The sequence below is a fragment of the Macaca nemestrina genome, chromosome 18 (genome assembly GCF_043159975.1).
Source record: "Macaca nemestrina isolate mMacNem1 chromosome 18, mMacNem.hap1, whole genome shotgun sequence".
NCBI classification, from domain to species: domain Eukaryota; kingdom Metazoa; phylum Chordata; class Mammalia; order Primates; family Cercopithecidae; genus Macaca; species Macaca nemestrina.
Window position 1 is genome coordinate 64,100,002 of NC_092142.1, and position 22,591 is coordinate 64,122,592.

Sequence of the window (22,591 nt, forward strand, 5' to 3'; positions counted from 1 at the left end):
TATGTCTAGGTATATATAGACATATATGTATTTATGTGTGTATATATGTGTATCTGTACACACATACATTCTCTCTATACACATATATATGTAGAATATACATACACACACACATATATACACACACACTATGTTCTTTTTTATGGCTGTATAGTATATTATGAAATACTACACAGCCAGGCTGAGGCAGGAGAATGGCGTGAACCCGGGAGGCAGAGCTTGCAGTGAGCTGAGATCCAACCACTGTACTCCAGCCTGGGCTACAGAGCGAGACTCCATCTCAAAAAAAAAAAATAAAATAAAATAAAATAAAATAAAAATGAAATACTACACAGCCACACAGAATACTACACGGTCATAAAAAAAGAATGAAACCATGTCTTTTGCAGCAACATAGATGAAGCTGAAGGCTATTATCCTAAGTGAAAAAACTCATAAACACAAAATCCAATACTACATATCCTTAGTTATGAGTGGGAACTAAATAGGGGGTACACATAGATATAAAGATGGCAATAATAGACACTGGGGACTCCAAAAAGGGAGGAGGAGGGCTGAAAAATTACTTATTGGGTATAATGTTCATTAATTTGGAGATGGGTGTACTAGAAGCCCAAACCTCACCATTATGCAAAATGCCCATACAACCAACATGTACATGTATCCCCTGAATCTAGAAACCTCAAGTAGAGATTTAGGACATTGCCATACCAAAATAACTGTAATAGTAATTGCCCTCCAACTCCCTCCCATCCCAGCTTGGTTAAGACTGTAAGTCAAGGTACAAAAGAATTGGAAGAGACATTGATCAATAGGAGGCACTACATTGCTGTGCTTAGAGTGGAGACCCTGTCTCTACCCCTTGCTCATCAGGGGTCCTCAGCAAGTTCTTTAACCTCTCTAAACCTCAGTGTCCTCATCTATGAAAGAATCATGACCCCTGCACATAGCAGCTAAAGTCTTGGTGACGTCAAACAAGATAATAAATGTAAAGCACATAGCACAGTGTCTGGTACAAGGGCATGCTCAGAAAATTCAAAGTCATTGACCCCTTTGCCCATCACTAGCTAAATAAAGCAAGATCAAAGAACCACAACTTTGGCTGAGGTTTTTCCTTTAGTAATGATTTTGTGCAGGGACTGGATGTTCAGGTGGCCTACCACATAAGGGCTTCATGTAATCATTAGTTGATTGTGGTGATGACAGCCACATTGTACACATTGAAGAGCTGCAATGTGTAGGCAATAAGTGAACTAAGTGTCTGTTTATGATTCGGATGACACCAGATAGAGACAGATACTTGGCCTCCTTCTCCACAGTGGCCTACATCCCAAAATAGGAAATATGCATTCACAGACAGAACCAGCAGCACAGGGGGTTAGGAAGCAGACTGCTAACACTTCAAGCTGTCAGGGACAATGCAGAGCCCGGTGCGTTCTGCAGCATGGGTGAGTTGCCCCCGAAGCAGCTTTCTGGGGTTCATTCCTATGCAAATGAAAGATAATTGGGTGACCTGAGACCAGCAATTCCTGCTGGTTATTACTCAGCAGGATGCCAATGTGTGTACACTTCTCTTGAGCAAAGGGCAAATCTCTTCCACTTCTCCAAGATGTTAATTTCTAGGCCCCTGTGCTCTACTGAAAACCCAGCAAGGTCACAGGGCTTAGAAGCCTTATCCTGTAGCTGCCCGGATAATTCCTCCTCTGCTCCGAGAAGGTTCTTAAGTAAGACACGTGTGCTAGAAATGGAAGCTCAAGCTCCAGTGGATTTCACTGTAAGTTAACTAGAGTGTCGATCCTGTGAACCCATGCCACATTTGTTTGAAGTCTCTCTCCGTCTTTCCTTCCCACTTGGATTTTGACTGCCATATGTAGTTACCTGACTGTAAACTCCTTGAGGAAAGAGGAAGTGCCCTTTCATCTCCGCCTGTGTTTGTGGCATGTCATAGGTGCCTGTTCAAGAAAACCTGGCATCTTGACCTGATTGGGAATCAAGAATCTGAGTCTCAGCTAAAGTCATTGGTTAGTTTTGTTCTTCAAAATCCTTACAGTGCGATCAGGAACAAGTCCTTTCCTCCACCAGGCCCAGAATTCTCTTCCATCAAGAAGAAGCTTATCCTGAAAAATCAAAGGATTGTTCCAGTTGCATTCCTGCTGTTTTATGTTTTGCTTTGTTTTATGAAGGTTTCATGCCACCAACATTGGAGTAATTTACCTTCCTCTCTTTGGAATAAAAGCTTTGCAGAACTCTTCAAAATAGACTGTTCTTAATTTCCAGGTTAAAAAAAAAAACTAACAGATTTCCTAGACATGAAATTAAATTCAAGTACTTTCTATTTACCTTCTGACTCTGATTCATGCATACATCATTCTAATTGCCCCTATTATCCAGAAAAATAGAAAATGTCACTTGCACATCTTCTTGAGGAATGCAAAGGGCCGATGAAATGAAGAGGCCCATTTGGCTCAGCAGAAATGAGATGATCAACATTTACAGACATACCCACAGGAGGGATGCACGTCCTCTGCTGAGCCAGGCTTCGGAGCAAATGAGTGCAAAATAAGCAAATGCCAGAGAAGTCAGTTATACAATTTCCAAATCATTCTGGTGCATTTGTAGGGAAGTGCCATTTTGCCTCTAGGATAAGTGTTCTCATTCATTGGTTTATTCCCTTAACAGATATTGACCAGATCATGAGAGAAAGAGGTGGGGACTCTTCACACTGAAATTTTTTCCCAAAACAGGCCCACATTAACACAAGAGTGTAAAATACCTGAGAAATTATCAGAAATTTAGAGTTCCCTGTCACAGAGGACTACCATGTATTTAACAACAGCTTGTGTGGGCTGCAAGAAAAACCCCTGGCCTTATGTGGAGATAATGGTTTTTGCCCAAAATATGGGAGATTCATTCAGGAGAAAGGCAGACAAGGAGAGTGGTAAAAGACACAAACTCTAGCTAAAGTTAGACTTCCCATAAATATAAATTCCAAGGATAAAAGTTACAGCACTATGGCCATAGACAAGTTATTTATCTTCCCTGATTTGCTTTGGCTCTGTGCCCCCACCCAAATCTCATCTCAATTTGTAATTTCCATGTGTCGCAGGAGGAACCTGTAATTCCGAAGTGTGGAGGGAGGGAGGTGATTGGATCATGAGGCAGTTTCCTCCGTGCTGTTCTTGTGATACTGAGTGAGTTCTCACAAGATCTGACAGTTTTATAAGGAGCTCTCCTCCCTTCACACGTGCTTCTCTTCTCTCTTCTGCCACCTTGTGAAGAAGATGCTTACCTCTCCTTCCGCCATGATTCTAAGCTTCCTAAGGCCTCCCCAGCCATGCAGAACTGTGAGTCAATTAAACCACTTTCATTTATAAATCACCAGTCTCAGGGAAGTTCTTTATGGCAGTGTGAAAACAGACTAATACATTCTTCAAGATTGAGTTTTCTCATTTATAAAACGTTTGACATTAATAATACCTACCACATAAGGCTTTTGGAAGGATTAAGGGGAGTCATACCTTTAACATCCTTAGGAACCTGACATATATTAAGCATGCAAAACCTGTTAGCTGCTGTTATTATGACTTTTCTCTGAGTAGTCACCGTAGTCCACCTTCCTCACATTTAATTAAAAATATACCGAGGGCCCCTATTCATTTGCTTAATAAATACTTACTAAGTGCATACTTTGGCCCAGATACAGTACTTGCAACTGAGAGCACAGTGGTCCCAAATAAGTACTGTCCTCAAAAATCTCCAGGTCTAGCTGGGAAGACAGACAACTAAATAGACAATTACAGTCCAATGTAGAAATCACTGTAAATGGCGTAATCCCTGGCTGCTAAAGTATTGTCTAGGTAATCTTAGCCTATTAGAAATAGCTCCTTAGCGATAGTGAAGTCCAAGCTAAGATATAAAATGTGTTAAGAGTGCTTATGAGGTGAGAGAGATTATGAGGTTTTGGGGAAATAATGGCTGTGCCCCATGAGGAGGTCCTAGAGTGGATGTATATAATACAGGCAAGGTGGAGAGGGAATAGCAGCTGAGAGATGAATCTGGACAGCAAAACAGTGGTCCTTCTCATTAAAGGATCCTAGAAACTTGTTAAGAAAAGCTTATTTCTATCATCGAAAGGGAATAAGTGGGAAAGTAACATAATGTGTGGATTTAAGAACATTGTTCAGGATATATATAGATCATGGATCACATTGGAGCTGATGAGGGAGAAATAACCCTGGAGGCAAAAAAGACTTATTAGGTGACAATTTCAGTAACATTGGAGAAAAAGAGTTTGACTTGCATTTGAACAGTGGCAATAGGGATAGTTAGAAACAAAACTACTTCAGAGATAGACAAAGAATAGAATGAATAGGAATCAAGAGGAATTAACTGCCATTAACTGCCATGGGTGAGGGGTTGAGAGGCTTAAAGTATTCTGCCCGTGTTTCTACTCTGGGTGAATTTTGATACTATTACAGGAATGTGGGGCCCAGGGAAAACCTGGATTTAACATATGTGTTTAAGGCACCACTGGACATCCACATGGAGATGAGTCATAGGCACTTGGATAAGGAGGTCTAGATTCCCCAAGAGTGGAAAGTCAGGCTGGTAGAATTAATTCTTAAATTTCTATCTGGATATTTAGATGTCTCCTATGAATATTGCTCCAGTTATCACCGAGCAGATGGAGAAGGTAAATGGATTCACAGAATCCTAAAATGGAAGAACTGTTAGAAATCCTAGGTCCAGCCACTCTGGCAGCCCAGGAAATGGCTCATTAATCTCATAGCCCAGACAGTGAATGACAGAGCTGGATCTGGGAGTAGAAACCAGGCCTCCTGGCTCATGATCGAGGTCCCTGTCATTTGAAGTCTAAAAGGTTCAGCCTCCTAGCAATCTCATTTCCTTGTGGGATATAAGCTACTTTGTTCCCATTTTAAGACTTATTTTCAAAAGAAAAGGAGAAAAAAGCAACATGGCAATCATCTCAGTTGGCCTGTTTAGCCGAGTCCTTGCTAAAGAATTATAATCCCTTTAGTTCCTTCTTTCTCCTCCAGATCTTACTACTACTAGCACATAATAGGTGTTCAATAAAGAGAATCCAATAACATTAACACTGAATAATCACATTCCTCACTACTGAAAAAGGTAGGCCTTTCTCTCCCTCTCAGATTCTACTTTCAGCTTTAGTGAAGTTCCAAATCAAGCCACATTTGAGAGACAGACATAATTTCCATCTTGACATACATAGTAACATGTGAATTGTTCAGTACTGTTAGTCCAGCTTACCTTCTTCACCCATTGGACACTTGCTGCCAATTTCTGTAACACACTCCACCCATCTGATTGGTCACTCAACAAAGGACAACAGGAAGGAATGTCACAGGGCCGCTGAGCCGAAAACACAGTGATTTCTGCAAAAAGTGAAAGGATCATTAGTAACCTAGTGGTGGCATGAATTGACAAAGTGATACAATATTATACACAGTTGCATATGACAGACTTTTCTCTTAGAAGATGACAATCCAGGTGTGCAAAGAGAGAGATAAACCAATTACTAAAATTATATGAAAAGTGGGAAAAACTTATCATGGATTTATAAATATCATTGGATAGTGTGATTAACCATATATGCATTTGGTACTATGATGACAATGATAAAGCAATTCTACATACAACTTCTTATAACATGCCGTGTAATTCACATACATTTGCTCTTGCATGAAGAACAAGCTGATGGGGGAAGGTATGAATACTTAGAGCCCATTTCTGATAGAACCTATGTTCCAAAGCCAAAGCAATGTCTTCCTTCCTAAGGTGAGAAGCACTGTTCTGGTGTTGACAGATCCTCATGAACAACAGGCTCAAAGACGAAGAGCAGCAATAGCGGTGGTGGTTATAGGAGATGCTATCCCCACTCCAGCAGACCAGAGCACTGGGCTGACAGGGTTGCAACTCTTTTCAAGATTGCATTTCCCCCACCCACAACACTACATTTTAGACTTTCTGTGTGGGGGCTGTGTTCTGCTTGGATTCTGGTCTGATTCATCTTCATATCTCCCAAAATGTCTAACACATTTCCTAGCCCAGAGCATCTGTTCAATGCATATTTGTTGAGTGAATAAAGAAACGAATATGGAGTGTCTAAACAGCTGTCATCTTTAAAAACTGAGGCACTGAACCAAGAAAGGTGCCAGCTGGCATAGCTTCACTAACACAACAGCATAAAGGAGTTCTTGAATGTCCTTCATCTCTAGGCTTCTACCTTCTAGGATCAACTCAGCCTGAATTAGGGGCTTAAACAGCTTATTTCTTTGACTTGACTTCATTTCTTTCCAAATTTCTTTCCTTGTCTGATATTGCTTCCATCTAATAATCCTACACAAAGCCTTCTCCAAAACAACAGACAAGCAAACAAAAGCCCTTTTTAGTGAAGGGTTGTGAATGGACCTTAGATCTACTAAATTTTTTTCATAGAGCCTGGTTTTGGTGACTGTAGCAAGATGAACAATAAAGCTGTCCTCTTGTGTGCTATTTATCCAAATGTCAGGACAGAGTAACACTGGAGTTATTCCCGGAGGCACAGGGAGTCATGGAGGAAATGCTACATGCAGCAGTTCACACAATGCATAACAAATGAGGAAGGACCCTGCTTGTCAACCATGTTACATGCTGCAGCCAGTCTCCAAAATTGCCCCACAATAACCCAGACCCTCTGATAGGCATGCCCTTGTGCAGTCTCCTTCTATGGGACTATGCGCTGGCTCTGCATAACAATGAAACAGCAGAACTGACACTATGTGAACCATGAGAGAGGGGCTTCCACCCTGGTCGGTCCAAAAGGCAAAGCATTGAACCAAAGAAAATTACTATTGAGCCTTAAGATTCACTGGTATTTGCCTTTTTATATAAACTTGCTTGGAACCCATCACTACTTTCTTTTTTCCAATTTCTCCCTTTTAGAAAGGGAATGCCTATCCTACACCTGTCCCACCACTGTATTTTGGAAGCACGTAATTTATCTTATTTCATAGGTTCACAGCTGCAGACAAATGTTGCCCCAGGATGAACAGCACTTTGAATCTCATCCATACTGATTGTGTCTCAGGATGAATAGTATTCGGAGTCTCACTCATACTTATTTAGATGAGAATTTGGACTTTAGACCTCAGAATTTATGCTGAATCAAGTTAAGATGTTGGAGGTTGCTGGTATAGAATGAATGTATTTTGCATGCAAGAAGGACATGAATTCTGCAGGATCAGCAGTAGAATGTTATGGGCTGCATGTTTTTGTTCGCCAAAATTCACATGTTAAAGCACTAACCCACAATGTGATAGTATTCAGAGGTGGGGCCTATGGGAGGTAATTAGGTTTAGATGACGTCATGAGGGATTGTTCTTCTAAGAAAAGGAAAAGAAAGCAGAGCTCTCTCTTTGTTTCTGCCATGTGAAGACACGGTGAGAGGACTGTTGTCTGCAAGCCATGAAGAAGATCCTCACCAGGAACTGAACCTACTGGTCTCCAGGACTTTGAAAAATTAAGATCTGTGGTTTAAACCACCCCATCTGTGATATTTTGTTATAGCAGCATAAGTGGACTAATACAGAAACCCTGTAGCTTATCTTGTGCTTTTTGAACGCTTGCTCTAGGAGAAGTTGACTGCCATGTCAAAAGTTCAAATACTTGATATTACTGTGCTATGAGAAAGCTCCAGACCACCAGGTAGAGAAGCTGTGTGGATGGAGAGCGAGGTGTCAATCCATTTCCAGCTCTTTCAGCCTTCCAAGTGAGGTGCCAGACAGGGGGCTAAAGTTGTCATCTTGGATACCTAATCCATTCAAATCTTCCTGTAACTCCAGCCATCTGACTACATGGCAGGAAATAACAAGTAAGAATACCTAAATGAATTCAATCAACCCAGAGAACTATAAGAGATAGTAGTAAGTTGTTGCTATATGCCACTAAATATTAGGATGTCATGTTACTCAGCAATAGATAACTGGAATGTTATAAACAGGGATGGAAAAGATATTTGCCATGTATCTCACCAATGAATTACCCTTAACCACATATAACCATCCTGGGTATTATGAACGCCATCTCACCCTACAACACAAAAGGGTAAGACTCTTGCTGAAAGTGTTCAGCCAATAATACCCCGGGTATGGTTGGAATCCAGCAGTGCTGACTTCATAGCCCATGTACCTTCTGTTTTCCTTCTCTAGTCTTCTGTTAATAATGCAGCTGTTACTGTGGCCAGCATGCTTAGAAAGGCTGACTTCTCAAATCTATAAAACACTTATTGAACTCCCCACTATGTCTTGCATTCTTTACCTCCTTTCAAAATGTTTCCTATAGAAATCCTTTCTCCAAAAGCCTGTGCAGTCAATCAAAAAAGCTTTGGAAGAAAAGCAAAAATAGACGGTGAATTGTCTATGAATTCTAATCACTGCAAACATTAGAGAAAGAGGGACTGTGGATTCTGTGAAAAATTTTAGTATACAATTATATCATGTTTCTTAGAAAAAAAAAATGAACATACAAAATCCAAGTTGTTCTTTATGTTTTTAGTGTAGTTGATGGATCTAAGACGGCTTTGCGGGCTATAGCGGGTTGTCTGTTTCTGCATTCTCCGCACTGGCCTTCATGGCTGGAATGTTCATTTTCCTTCATCTTCCCCACAGCTCATGACTCTCCCAGACTTGGGATCATGTGTTCCCCTCTGAGCCAGGAAACTACACTCCAGTCTTGCTGCACCCACTTCCTACCTACTCTCAGGACTTCTCTCTGCCATCTTCCCAGCTCTGCACACCATCATGGGCTGTCTTCAAGTACAGCGCCATTGTCATCTATCAGCCCTTCCGTCACTGTGGTTGGCTGCCCACAGCACTAAGCCTCTTAGGGGCTCAGACAGTACATGCCATATACTATTTCAGAGAGACTAGAAATCAGGAAAAAGAACACCGTGAAGCCCGAGTGCATAAAGTAGAATGAAGGACATACTCGGTAAGCATACCAAAATCAAGGAAGATAGTCAGGGGCAGATGCAGCTGTGACTGTAGCAGCTCCCTTTTGCTGAGCTCTGATTGTGTGGAAGGCTCAGTACGTGAAGAGCCGTATCCTTCCTTTTGCCACTTTCCCTCTCTTAGGATCTCCGTTAAAATGGAAAGAGTTGCCAATGAAGGGAGCAGCATAGCCCAAGGAGAGAGAGTTTCTCCATTTTACAGATGAAGAAACAGGCTGAATGGCATATGCCCAAGTGCATAGAGCAAGGAAGTAGCATAACTGGGCTGGATCAATAAATCCACTCCTTTTTCTTCAGGTTTAAGAACCCACCGGGAGGCCCACTCCCCAGGGCAAAGCATGCCTATTCCCGTGGTGTGTGACTACAGATAATTTCTACTTTTTGATAAAAACACAATGGAAAGGCCGGCTGCAGTGGCTCTTGCCTGTAATCCCAGCAGTTTGGGAGGCTGAGGCAGGAGGATCACATGAGCTCAGGAGTTCAAGACTAGCCTGGGCAATATAGCGAAACATATATATACACACATATACATATATATACATATATATACACATATATACACACATACATACATACACACACACACATATATACACACACACACACACATATATATATATTGTTTGAGCCTGGGGGGTTGAGGCTGCAGTGAGCCAAGATCACGCCATTGTACTCCAGCCTGGGTGACAAGGTGAGACCCTGTCTCAAAAACAAAACAACACAAAACAAACAAACAAAAAAACACCACAATGGGAAATTTCAGATATTTTGGAACATAGTTGATTAAAGCAAATTATAATTAAATGTTTATATATTATTCTTATATAAACAAGTGAAATATCAGGTTTTTAAAACTTTTCTTTGGCGAAGAAGTTGAACAACGGCCATCCACTTTTCTGGTGGTCTAGAAATACCAATTTGCTTTGTTGATGTTGCTCTGTGCAGGCAGGAGAAGGGGCCACACGTATGCAGCCATCCCTGGCAGTCTGCAGATGGGGCTTCTTCCTTTTTCGGGCATCATATGTTTCTGACATTGTTGAAGGGATGATTAAACTCAATTAATAATCTCCATTGGGTGTTTTTCTTTCCTGTTATTGCAAAGTTCCAAAACCATATGGTAAATCATATTTCATAAGATAGGATTGTAGATCACAATTTTTTTTGTAAAAATAATGAGAGAAGCAGGAAGCTATTGCATGTGAGAGAACAAGACTTAAAATCAAGTTTTTCCTCCTCCAAGCTAGTTTGAGTTTGGGCAAGCAAGAACTTTCTGAGCCTCAGTTTCCTCACTGTAAAATGGGGATAATAATTATTTTGTAGAATGATTGTGGAGAATAATCATAATACATGCAACACTTCACTTATACACTCAAAAATCAACAGTTGTGATTATGAAAAGATATATTATGCTTCTATGATTAAACAGTTTACCTTTTACTGTATATTTGCTATTCAAAAACCCCTATAATAGATGCGTAAGCATTTATACAGAACTAATATTGACATGTGCATAAATATTAACATGCAATCTTACCACATGTAATTAATATTTATCTATAAGCATTTTGCATATTTTTTTCAGATGAGGAATCTGAGTCTCAAAGAAATTTAGAAACCCCTCAAAGTTCCTGGACTCAGCTTAGACCTCTGCTCCCACTACGTGGTTAAGGGATACCAGCTGCCCTCTGCTCATCCCTTCCTGCAAAATCTTCAAGGCTGGCTCCTTACTGCCTGCACAGAGGATGATGCCCAGCATCTATCTGTAATTAGAAGAAAGCATCCATAAAGAGTTTCTGAGCTCCAAATGGATTTGACACAGTGGCCTTTTAAATCAAACTCTTACTACGATTATCTTTATTTCTATTTAGTAGTTTTTCTAAGTAAGCCATGCTTTTAGAGGCACCTAATGCAAAGTGACAACCTTCACCATTTTCCAAAGCGCCGATGGACGGGCGTAGAGGGAGTCCATTGTCACCATGGTAATTACTGCACAATACCTGACGGCCAATGGACGGTCAGGAGGCTCAGGCAGCCGCTGAATCCCGCATTGTCCAGGCCTGATAAAAAGACTAGAGGCCTTGAAAAGCCGGGGAGCAGGATCTCACAGCTCTTTCCCTGAGCCCTGAAAGGGCCATTGTGCTGCCACCATAAATTCTGGGTTCCCCGGGCACTTGACAACTGAAGCCAGGGACAATAGAATTCTTGTGTCCAACAAAACACTCCTTGTCCAATGCCGGTCTTATCAGCCGCATTTACAAATGTCTTTCGTTGTACCCAAATAATTCCCTATTAGAAGGGCTATTGGGAGCAGAACTAAATAAATATTCACAGCTTTTGTCATATCTTTGGGAAATGAATAAACAAACAGTCATCTAGCATATGAGCAAACCTCCTACTACTCACTACATTTTATCCGTATTTCTTGTCCAAATTATGTAGCTTCACTTTTTCCCTTTAACATAATTGACAACCGCGGTACTAGAAGCTCCGGTTTTCTGTGCCGTCTACTACACATCATCGGTATTATTGCGTTGGTGCTTCTACATGCGTTTTGTACAAATTACTCTTCCCCACACCGCTGGATTTTTATTTCTGCCTCCTGAAAGAGGAGGAAATTAGAACCCAGAGAAGTTGAACAACTTGCCGAAGATAACCAAGCAAATGAGTAGCAGAGTGGGAATTCCAATCTAGATTTCCCTTGCTCCAAAGACTCTTCCCTTACCACTCAGCAATGGTGATTTTGCTACTGAATAAAGAGGAATAAAAGTTAGAATAAGGCGAAATATCTAAGCACAACCACTATAAAATTTGTGCATATATATATATATATAGAGAGAGAGAGAGAGACTATATTATTAACAACTTGAGAACAGCTAGAATAGAAAGAAAATGAAAAGTCTTTCTCCAGGAGAGTATATTTTATTTTTGCCTAAAATGCTAGCAATTTCACTTTTTAAACTTTTTTTAGGGTGAAGGTGAGAAGCGGACAAAAATAAGTATAAGCACGCTGCAGGAAAGTTTTAAGGATGTCTATACGGTCAGTATGTAAAGTTTTCTGAAGAACTACTAGGGTGAACAAAGCAACCAGCGTGCACACAATCACATATGCTCCAGAATAACTTTAACCTCTTCTTCTGTAGCTGATTTTATTTTAGTTGTTTGTCTCCTTGTCATGTATGGATAAATATCTAAACATTTGAATGCAATGCCCATGATCAAACAGAAATCCCCTTCTCGATAGAAGCCACCAACTAGAAGAATAGCGATTTTTACATTTAAAAAAACCTGACAATATTAAAATTCTAAATGGCTCCCTATCAGGTCAGGAGATGCCCACACTCCACATTTATTAACACAGCTCATGCATCTGTCTCCTATCTGTCCCCAGCCTCACCTGCCCACCTTACCTCCTGCTTCAGTAAGTATTGCTGTTCCTGAGCCTGGCAGGCTTTGCACCTCTGTGCTTCCCTGCATCTGACCCCTTCTTTCATTTACTGTTAGTGTGACTTTGGTGGAAATTATCCTCAGTACCTAGTATAAACTCAGAGGGCTTCAGGATTCCCTTAGTGTAACATAGTGCTTTTTTATTTCTTCCACAGTTAGAGATCTTTGATATTTATGGCTATTTGGTCCTCCCAACTTTGCATCAAGGAAGCTGTGAGCTATTTGAGGATAGAAATCACATTATTATTCTCACTTTTGTTTGGCCCGGGTCAGTACACTGCTAACCCTCCACAGGGCTAGATTATTGGAGAAATAAATGAATGGTAGTAGTTAGACAAAGAATGACCACAAAATTATATATTTTTTAATTTAAAAGATTAAAAATACCTATTGCCTTTTATCTACTTGATGTCAAATGACAGATATAATTTGTAATTTGTTTTCAGGGACCGTAATAATGTACTCACTTGGTGCAAATTATTCAGCTTTGATAAATGCAACGTGGCACTGTTTGGTTTGTTTTCTATAATATTTTAATATTTCAAGTCAGTAAAGTAGGTTATCATTTTGCAAATAATTGACTATTAACAATAAAAGACTGGGAAACCAACAGGTATTTTCTGGCTGGCATTAAATGCCTGTGTTTGTGCAAGTATTAAGTTTGAAAAAGTGTGGTCAATATTTTCTAAACACTTCACATGCCAAATGAAGCATTTAATCATCTTTGGGGATTTAAGGCATGAATGCCATCATGTACAAATGATGCTAATTCTCAGCATTTCTCTATCTCCCAGAAGCTGAGTCTTCTCCAGACACAACTTAATCCAAACAGGCAATGATCATGACTAAAATTTATTGAGAATTTCCAACGGACCAGGTCCTGGTGCTAAGCACCTTCCTGCAATATACAATTTCATCTTATGACAATCAGGTACTGTGGTTTTTCTTCATTTCACAACTAGGAAATTGGAGCACAAAAAGACTGAGTAAAGTTGCCCTCAATCACAAAGCCACTCACCAGTGAAGCCAAGACTTGGGCACAGGCAGTTTGAATCTATAGCAATTCACTGAACAACTGTACGCTACTCCATTCCTTGGCTATAAAATAGGGCACTAAATTAGGAAAGTAGTCCAGAGATTTAAAAGAAACATGACTAAGGATTGCATCACTTTACCAGGCTACCTAACTATCCAGAAAAAGCAGAAACCAACTACGAAGGAGAACCCATGCATGTAATGAAGAACAACAAAGATCTTTTTTTTTTTTTTTTTTTTTTTTTTTTTGAGACGGAGTCTTGCTCTGTAGCCCGGGCTGGAGTGCAGTGGCCGGATCTCAGCTCACTGCAAGCTCCGCCTCCCGGGTTTGCGCCATTCTCCTGCCTCAGCCTCCCGAGTAGCTGGGACTACAGGCGCCCGCCACCTCGCCCGGCTAGTTTTTTGTATTTCTTAATAGAGATGGGGTTTCACCGTGTTAGCCAGGATGGTCTCGATCTCCTGACCTCGTGATCCGCCCGTCTCGGCCTCCCAAAGTGCTGGGATTACAGGCTTGAGCCACCGCGCCCGGCCCAACAAAGACCTTTAACCAGACCCAAGGCCTGAGACAGTCTCTTGTATTTTATCAAATCTGGGCAACTTCCAGACAACCAAGAAATCCGCTTATTTGCAAGTTTCTGGAGTACACAAATCTACATATTCATAAAGTCAAAGAAGTGCTGCAAACGCGCGCGCGCGCACACACACACACACACACACACACACACTGCAGTGTTTGTTGTCTGCCAGAAATAGTCACAGCGTCCCGCTATCTTTTCATAGTAAGAAAAGTAAACTGCATAGTCCATAGCAATACGACTGATTTATGATATAATAGGAGAGAGCTCCCTCTGGGGCTATTATACTCAGAAAGAAACAAAATAAGGTTTCTCAAAATTAAGTGGGACTATCCTTTTGCAATATAAAATTAGGTTAAGAAAAAAATGCCATTTTGTTATTTGCTTCTTCCAAGGCACTTATTCTGAAGATACAAGCTGTGCAAATTCTGCTTGTCTATAAACTCCACAGGGATAAGAAGCATATATGTTTCCTTGTCCACTTTGTAATCAGACAAAGGTACAAACTAAATGCTTCAAAAGAGCTTTCAAACCAATGACTTAGTAAATAAAAATCTGAGCCCTGGACATAGTGGTCTCACCTATTTGCAAGTGCTTCTGAAGGGCTGCAGTGAGTGGAGACTGATTTTCTTCAGGCAGAAATTTGAATTTGGCCACAGAGGGGCTGACGTGAGCCAGGGAGAGTCTAGCGGGTGCTCTACATCCTCATCACACCTCATTAAATACACTGGATTCACTCAGGGTCGGCAGGGGAATCAGGTCGTTAAAATGTTTCAGTTTTGCGTTTGCTGCACTTTATTGGTGGAAGAACATTCTTCACTGCTAGGCACAAATTTTGACATTCTTGAAGAATGGGAGAAATCATTTGTCAATATCGAGAATCTAATATTTTCGTAGGAAGCTTTATATAGGCTGTTCTACCTCGATTTATTTGTAAGTCATATGTGTGTGTGCTTTAGATGTAAATGTGACTGCACACACACACACAAACACACATCCTCAAGGATGCATTTGCTGTTTTTATCTTTTCATGTTTTAATACTCTTTGGATGGTTACTTTTACTAACTCCATTGTTAAGAACTGAAAATAAAGAGGAAAAAAATAAATGAAACACTGTCAACAGCTATGTGGAGCTGGGTCATCTTACCAGACTGTGCTTGGATCATGAGGGTGGAAATGACAGAAAAATGGTCCTGTTTGTCTGCACATCAGTGGATCAGAAGTCTGGGGAGGTCTTCTTCTACAATATTCATTTATTAATTCTCTATCATACGGCTTCCATCAAGAAAATGAGGCTGGATACCTACACTTCATCTTAGCCAAAAGGCCAAGAAATGAGGAGGCTGTCTTAACAGGTTTTTAACATGCCTCCTTGGCTTTGATATCTGCAAATGTTCTATATAGAGAGATATAAAGATATATAATAGTATCTATATGTGTGTTAGTACACACACACACGCGTACATGTGTACATATTATTCACAACTTGATCATTCATATTTGTAAACATTTCAGTCACTTTCCTTATCCAGTAAGTAAATGAATTTTGGCATCGGGTACCAGGGTAGATTTGATGAGCAGTAAGATTGTTTCCTACTTTGAAATGACAGAACTTTGTAATTGGAATAATCAGTTCCCCTGGCTAAAAGCATCCCACCTCCCTCCATCGGTGTTCCAACCACGCTTTGGGAAACACAGAGCTAAGAGCCGATACTTCTCTAGTGTTCAACATGAGTTGGGGATTTCATGGCCAAATCCAATACCATGATGTAGCCATCTTCAAGAGGACACTGCATGTGCAGAAGACCTTGGGGGCCAGGGAGGGGTCACCTTTGGCTCTCAGAGTGATGTGTACGTACAGCCAGTTTTCAGAGCCAAGATGGTCCTCAGAGAAGGCCCAGAGGACCTTATCTAGGAGCCAAACCAAGGGGGCATGTCCCCCAGCAAGCCAAGGGGCCAAGTTGTGGAATTAGAAAGACTTTGGCATAAGATGCAGCTGCAAGCTGATTCCTGTTTGGGCCTCTATGACTCGTCAGTTCTGTGACTTAGGACTCTGTTTCTTTACCTGTAAAATGAGCATCATAACACCTCACATTCCTGTGGCAAGCACAGAGGTGATATTGTGTGCAAATAACGCTATTGTTTCTGACATAAACTTACTGTTCACTAAATATAAGTCAATACCATCAGGGTTCTGTTATCAGGGTTCTGTTACAAAGACTCAACATAAAAAAATGAATGCAATACCTGACACAACAGAGGCCCCACCAATTGCCAGATTACTGGCCTTCAATGACAATAAATGTGGGAAATAGAGACATACCTTTTCAATTCTGTTCAGTCCTGATGTCAGCAAAGAGAAAGTCTCTGCAGTGATTCCTGAACAAACCTTTTTTAACAAAGACAAGGCAGTCTCAGGCTCAGAGAGGATTCAATTATGTTGTTTCCTTTTAATTATATCTGTTTTTTGGCTGCCTCATATTTATGACAAGAGATATTGACTTGCCAGAAATTAGAGAAATATAATTTTCTTCAAAAAAATTTTTTTAAATAGCAGAAAGTAGAAGGAGTCAAAAGAAAATATTAAGTAAATAACAATGTGAATCGTATCCAGATATTAGGGAAGACAAAACCTGAATGATTGAGAGGTGGGGAACATGGATCCATGGCACCACAACTATTTTATGGACAGGGAGACGGAGGCCCAAGGGGGACATGGGTGAAGAGCGGCACCTACAGCATCTAATCCGCTCCAGACCCTGCCTCCAGCATCCCAGGGTCTCTGCACCACATCTTCATTAATATCACACGTCAGGTCAGCTACACAAGGGGACTGCAACAAATGATCACAGTTCTCTTCCAAGGGCAGAGAAGGAATTACAGAGAGAGACAAATGCCAGTTCTGACATGGTGGTGGAGGAGGGAGCAGTGGCTAAAGCCCTACAGGAAAGTAGGTCTTCATGAAAAAACTAGGTTGAAGACTCACCCGGCCCACTCTCCACCTCATGCCCTGTGACTCATGCCATGCATTTTACCAATACCCTGTTTGATTCCAAAAAGAATTTCAGGCCGCCTACAAAGGTGCATACAGTACAAACACATATGAGACTATTTTGAACACTAAAAATGTGAAAAGGTAAAAGAACAGCATGAAATAATTTGAATGAAGGTCATATGCAAAGCTTGGTCTACGAAGTCATATTAGTTGCAAGGGCTGCCTCACAAAAGGGACGGGGACACACGACCTGGCACAGGACCACAGCACCCATGAAGAAAAACTGGTGCTCAGCTGGATTGCAGCCATTCTGGGTACTGATGCCAGAATACTATTTATCCCATTGGTTCTCACAGAGACAATCCCGTGCAAGACACAAAGCAGCGTTCTTAAACATAGTGGAAAGACAATTATTGGGCCACTTAGAACAGCATCACTGGCCCACACAGGTGAAGGAAGGAGACAGAGGAAGACACTCAACAGCATCTCTCTGCCAGGAGGACCTGAGAGCCAGTCCATCTTTCACACGGCTGCTACAGGCACACCCTAAACCAGGGGCCTGCTCATGCCAGGGTGCAAAGCCCTCAAGGTCTCCTTGGATTGGTCTCCTCTCCTTTAACAATAGCCAAGCCTGCTATGTTCCAGATACTGTGCTAAAGTGGAGTGTCACATAGATAACCCCTATTTGAAAGTGGAGAAATCTAAGATGGAGAGGGTGAATTATTAATGCCACCTGCCTTGCTAGTAGGGATTCACATCCATGCAGCCTGACTCCACAGCATCCTCTCTTAAGCACCACTCCACTCTGCCCTCAGGGAAAGCCCTTCATTAGTGAGCCCCACTGGTCTTCAGCTTCACTTGGGGAAACTCCTTCTAGGAACCCATTGCTTTGCTTCAACTTACCATATTGTTTCACTCTGCCTCCTTCATTCCTACTTTTGCCTCTGAACCGAATATCTCTTCCTCTTCCCTTTTCACAAACTTATCCCTGTCTTTTAAGGTCTTGGCCAAATATCACCTCCTGACAGTCCACCTTCCCAACTACACACACACACACAAAGCTTACACTGCGGCATCATCTCCACCAACCACTGTGATTGGTGGAGATGACGACACAGTGTAATTCTGTGAGCAGATGTTTCTTGAACATCTATTATGTGCCAGGCATGAGTCAAATCCCTGGATACCAAACAGCTAAGATTGCTTTTTTTACAGATTGTTCAGCCTCTGGTAGAGTTAAAAAGTAAACAGAAAAATAAGCAGCAAAGAATTAGATAGCGATAACTTACACACAAAAAAATTTTAAAACGTTAATAAAACAGAGGGAGGATCATATCTTCTTAGGATCTCTTTACACCAATACACACATGGCCAACACATAGCTGATGCTCAGTAACTGTTTGATGAAATGAGAGGCAACAACAACTATGACCTACAACAACCTTTATCAGTCATTCCGTTCTTATGTGTCTGGACATTTTGTTGTTTTAAGAAACCATTTTCCCAACTGTTTGCCTGCTCCTCCAGTCCCTGTGTGGTTATGAAAAGCAGAAACTCTGTCATCTGCATCATGTTTATAGCTCCTACGTTACCTACTCGGGAATCATCTGCATTTTTTGCAAACCATAAACACAGAGACCTGGACTTAAAGTCTGAGAGACATCACAAATCACAGGATGTAAGAGCCAAATGAAAACTCAGCAGTGATCTAATCTAGTGATTTTACTAACTGTTCTTGGCAAAGAGTGGTATTCCTGGGGTATCCCAAAGGCTGCTGCAGGGGCTGTGGTGTGGCGAGGAGAGTTGGAGGGAGGTTTCTGGGGATTCCTACAACTTTCTCCTTTCTTCTATTTAATCCACAGAAGCTCTACTTTATCCATGCTATATGTTTTAGAGGTTAGGGTAAGATTTTCTTTACCAAAAACCTGCATGAACTTCAAGGAATCAACAGGAGAAAAAAGAGAAACGAAGAATCCAGGAGTTAAATGAATCCTTTGAATTTTTACAGAACCTCATTCTGAACAGATGTATATGTTTAGACACGGGCAGATGCATACAACCACAGACAGATGACAAGGCATAGATAGAACACATACACGATGTAAGTGGAGCACATATTTGGCAATGGGGGTACAAAAGTGTGAAAGAAGGAGCTATTAAAATAGTAGCGAAGTATGCTTTCAAGGAAAGCAGAAGTCTTTCTAGCCCTGCCATTCTCTCAAGAATTGTGTCTTCTTTGTTGCTCATTCATTCATTCGTTGTTTGTACTTTGAAATGGTGCTCATTCATTCATCGTTTTTGTCTTCTTTGTTGCTCATTCATTCATTCATTCTTTTTGCTTTGAAATGGAACTCATTCATTCATTCATGGTTTTTACTTTTTAAATAATTGTATATCAAGTATTTCTATGCACAGTGATGCATAGAATTGGGACCTATGTAAAAGTGAGACAGAGAAAGAGAAGGAGGGAGGGAAGAAGGGAGAAGAAGAGAAGAAGAAGGGAAGAAGGTAGGGAGGAAGAAAGGAAGGGAGGGAAGGGAGGGAGGCAGAGAGGAAGGAAGGAAGGAGGGAAGGAAGGAAGGGAGGAGAGAGGGATGAAGGGAGAGACTAAGGAATAGAAAGAGGAAGTACTAGACGGAGGGAGGAAGGAAGGAAGGGAGGAAGGGAGGGAGAGAGGAAGGAAGAAAGGAAGGGAGGGAGGAAGGAAGGGAAGAAGGAAGGGAAAGAGGGATGGAGAAATGAAAGGAGGGAGGGAGGAAAGAAGGGAGGGAGGAAGGAAGCAAGGAAGGGAGGGATGGAGGAAAGGAGGGAGGGAGGGAGAGAAGAGGGAAAGGAGTGATGGAGGGAGGAAGTGGGGGCAGGGAGAGAAGGAAAGAGAGAAGGAAGAAAGGAGGGAGGGAGGGTGCAGGGAGAGAGGGAGGGACAAAGTAAGGGAGAAAAAAGGAAAGGAAGAAAGGAAGGAAATGAGAGAAGAAGGGAAAGAAGAAGGGAAAGAGGGAAGGAGGGAGGAAGGGAAACTGCAAGATAAAGTAATCAGGTGAATGAGGGGCCTGAAATGCCCTGTCTTTCCTCTCTTCCTCAGCACACAAGGAGGCAGTGTCTTACACAAAGCAATCGCAGGGTTCCAGAGGAGGCAGGGGGGTGAGAAGAATGAAGGGAGCTCCCAAAATAAGACATGACTACAGAAAAAAATAAAGAGAGAGAGAGAGATGACGACATGATTGGATCTATGAGACTGTCTATTTTTAGTGGCCTAAAGAAGACGCTCTCCAGTGACCTTGCCAAATTATGATGCAAACAGAGTTAATGAAAGCTCTCTCAACCTTCTCTTCGAAGTCAGCTCATTACCAGATCATTTCTGCAGACTCATCGCCCAAAACCCTGTAACCTCATTAAAGAACTAATCCTAACAGGTTTGACCTAAAAGTGAGCAGATGGATTTACTTGAACAGATTTCTGCTTTTCTAGTGGTTTTTCCCGAAGAAACATTAAAGACCAGGTTAGCATTTCTAAGCCATTCGCTTTCATTTCTTATTGATGTTGGTGTTTCGTCTTTCAGTTAAATGCCACTCATTTTCAGAAATAAGAAAAATGCTCCGAGCCATTAAGAAAGATGCTTGCTTTCGATGTCATCTTAATTATTAAAATTATAAAAAATAGAAAAGAACAAAAAGAATTCTAATCTTGACTAATTTGATGTTTCCCTATGCATGTTTTAAGTATTCTTATTTTATTAGGAAAACAGAGCATTAGGCTGACTCCAAACAGAGTAACTCACTTGAAGTAAAGGACCTTGTCGGTATTGCAATTCTTTAAATAATCTCATTAAGTTTCACCCAGATTGCCAACAAGAAACACTTTTTTACATTCCCATAAAGTTACAATTGCCTTGTTGTAACAGGAGAATGCTTAAGTAAAACACAATGCATGCCGTGCATGGAATAGCAGACTTTCCCCAAAGTCACAATGCTGTGACTTATAAAGACACATGGGAAAATACTTGGGACTATTTCCACATGGTTCATTATGACGTCAAATCTGGACTCCAATTACAATAATGTAAAAATATTTCTGACTAATTTGAATAGTAGGAGGAAGAAGAAAATGAGGACAATTCATGAGTCAGAGTGAATGAATTCCGGGTGAATTCTTTCCTCTCTTCTTCTTTATTTCTAATATAATGGTTAAAGTATTGTCTGTTCTGGAAACACTTTTTAATCTTGTAGTCACTTCATGCCACATGGAGTACCTCTTTTGCAGCATAGATGCCTGAGTTGGCCACTCTAAAGTGAGCTTGGGTACCAATACCGATACCTGAGCATCCATTTTTTTGTACAGCCAGGAAAAACTGCTCTGCCCAGAGACGCCCAAAGAACAAGCCAATTTATTCCAAAATAGAAACAGGAGAATAGTTTTACAATCCCAATTGACTGAATCATTGAAGTGTCTAATTAATATTGATACCATCAATTTGAGTCTAAAATACTCTCTTGGGTTAAGAGAACCCAGGAAGAAAGGTAAGCAACTACCAATCTCATAGCATGAACCTTAGAAAGTTCTCCCTGGAAGCCCCTTTCATTTCATCCAGTTTATTCCTCCAACACACATCAGTTGACCACCAACTGCACCATAGGACCGTGCTGGGGACCAGGGATGGACACAGTGATGAACAAGATTAGAACCTCGCCCCTCATGAGCTTGCATTGTATCTAGTTTTGGCTGCTTTGAGCTCAAACCCGGATAGAATTTCCCAGGAGAACTCTTGAGATTTGCCATCTCACTCAGAATAAATTAGCCAATAACCCCACCAGCCTGTAGAACAGAGTTGCTGAGTTTAAGTCCAGACCCTGCCACTGTACGATTGTGACAAATCCCTTTGCACTCAGAGCCTCACTTTTCCTATCTAAACAATCAAGAGGTAAGTAAGTTTCACATTTTAGCAACCTAGACGCTCCATTATTTTATGGGGCAACAAATTCATTTGCACCCAGGATATTCAGACACCTCACACTAAACCAAAAGCCACGGAACACGGAGAGAACATAGGACACTCCTCATGCCCACAAAAGCAAACAAACACCTGTCCAGTAGGAGAGTGAAGGAAGGAATGCAGGGAGCTGGTGACTATAATCTCCATGGGGGGAGTTTTGGAGTCTGACAATCCAGGATTCAAATCCTGCCTCTACCCTGTAATTGAATGTGTGACTTTGAGTGAGTGACTCGACTTGACTGTACAAGTTTCAGTCTCCACACCTGTAAAGTAGTATCTCTAATGGGAAACTCACAGCATGGCCTTGAAGATTAAAGGAGGGGTATACATAAGGCACTTGGCACCACCCCAGACATGCCATGGGTGAGCAATAAATTTTACCCAAATTAATGTGAATTAACAGAAATATTATTATGCATTGGAAATCCCTGCTAAGACTGAATCTTGTTCACTTTCCTAGTGCCAGCACCTGGTGTAGGCCAGACACACAGAAGATGCTCAGTAAATAAATAAATGTTAACTC

General features: G+C 41.2%; 1 protein-coding gene across 2 annotated transcripts in view; it reads right to left on the bottom strand.

Annotated features, from left to right (window-relative positions):
* Positions 1–22,591, bottom strand: part of LOC105491475 (cadherin 11) — a 180,197-nt gene that overhangs the window by 106,551 nt on the left and 51,055 nt on the right. For both annotated transcript variants that reach the window (XM_011757968.3, XM_011757969.3), the window contains exon 2: positions 5,290–5,414. The gene's annotated coding sequence lies outside the window, so the exon portion shown is untranslated. The remainder of the gene's footprint in view (positions 1–5,289; positions 5,415–22,591) is intronic.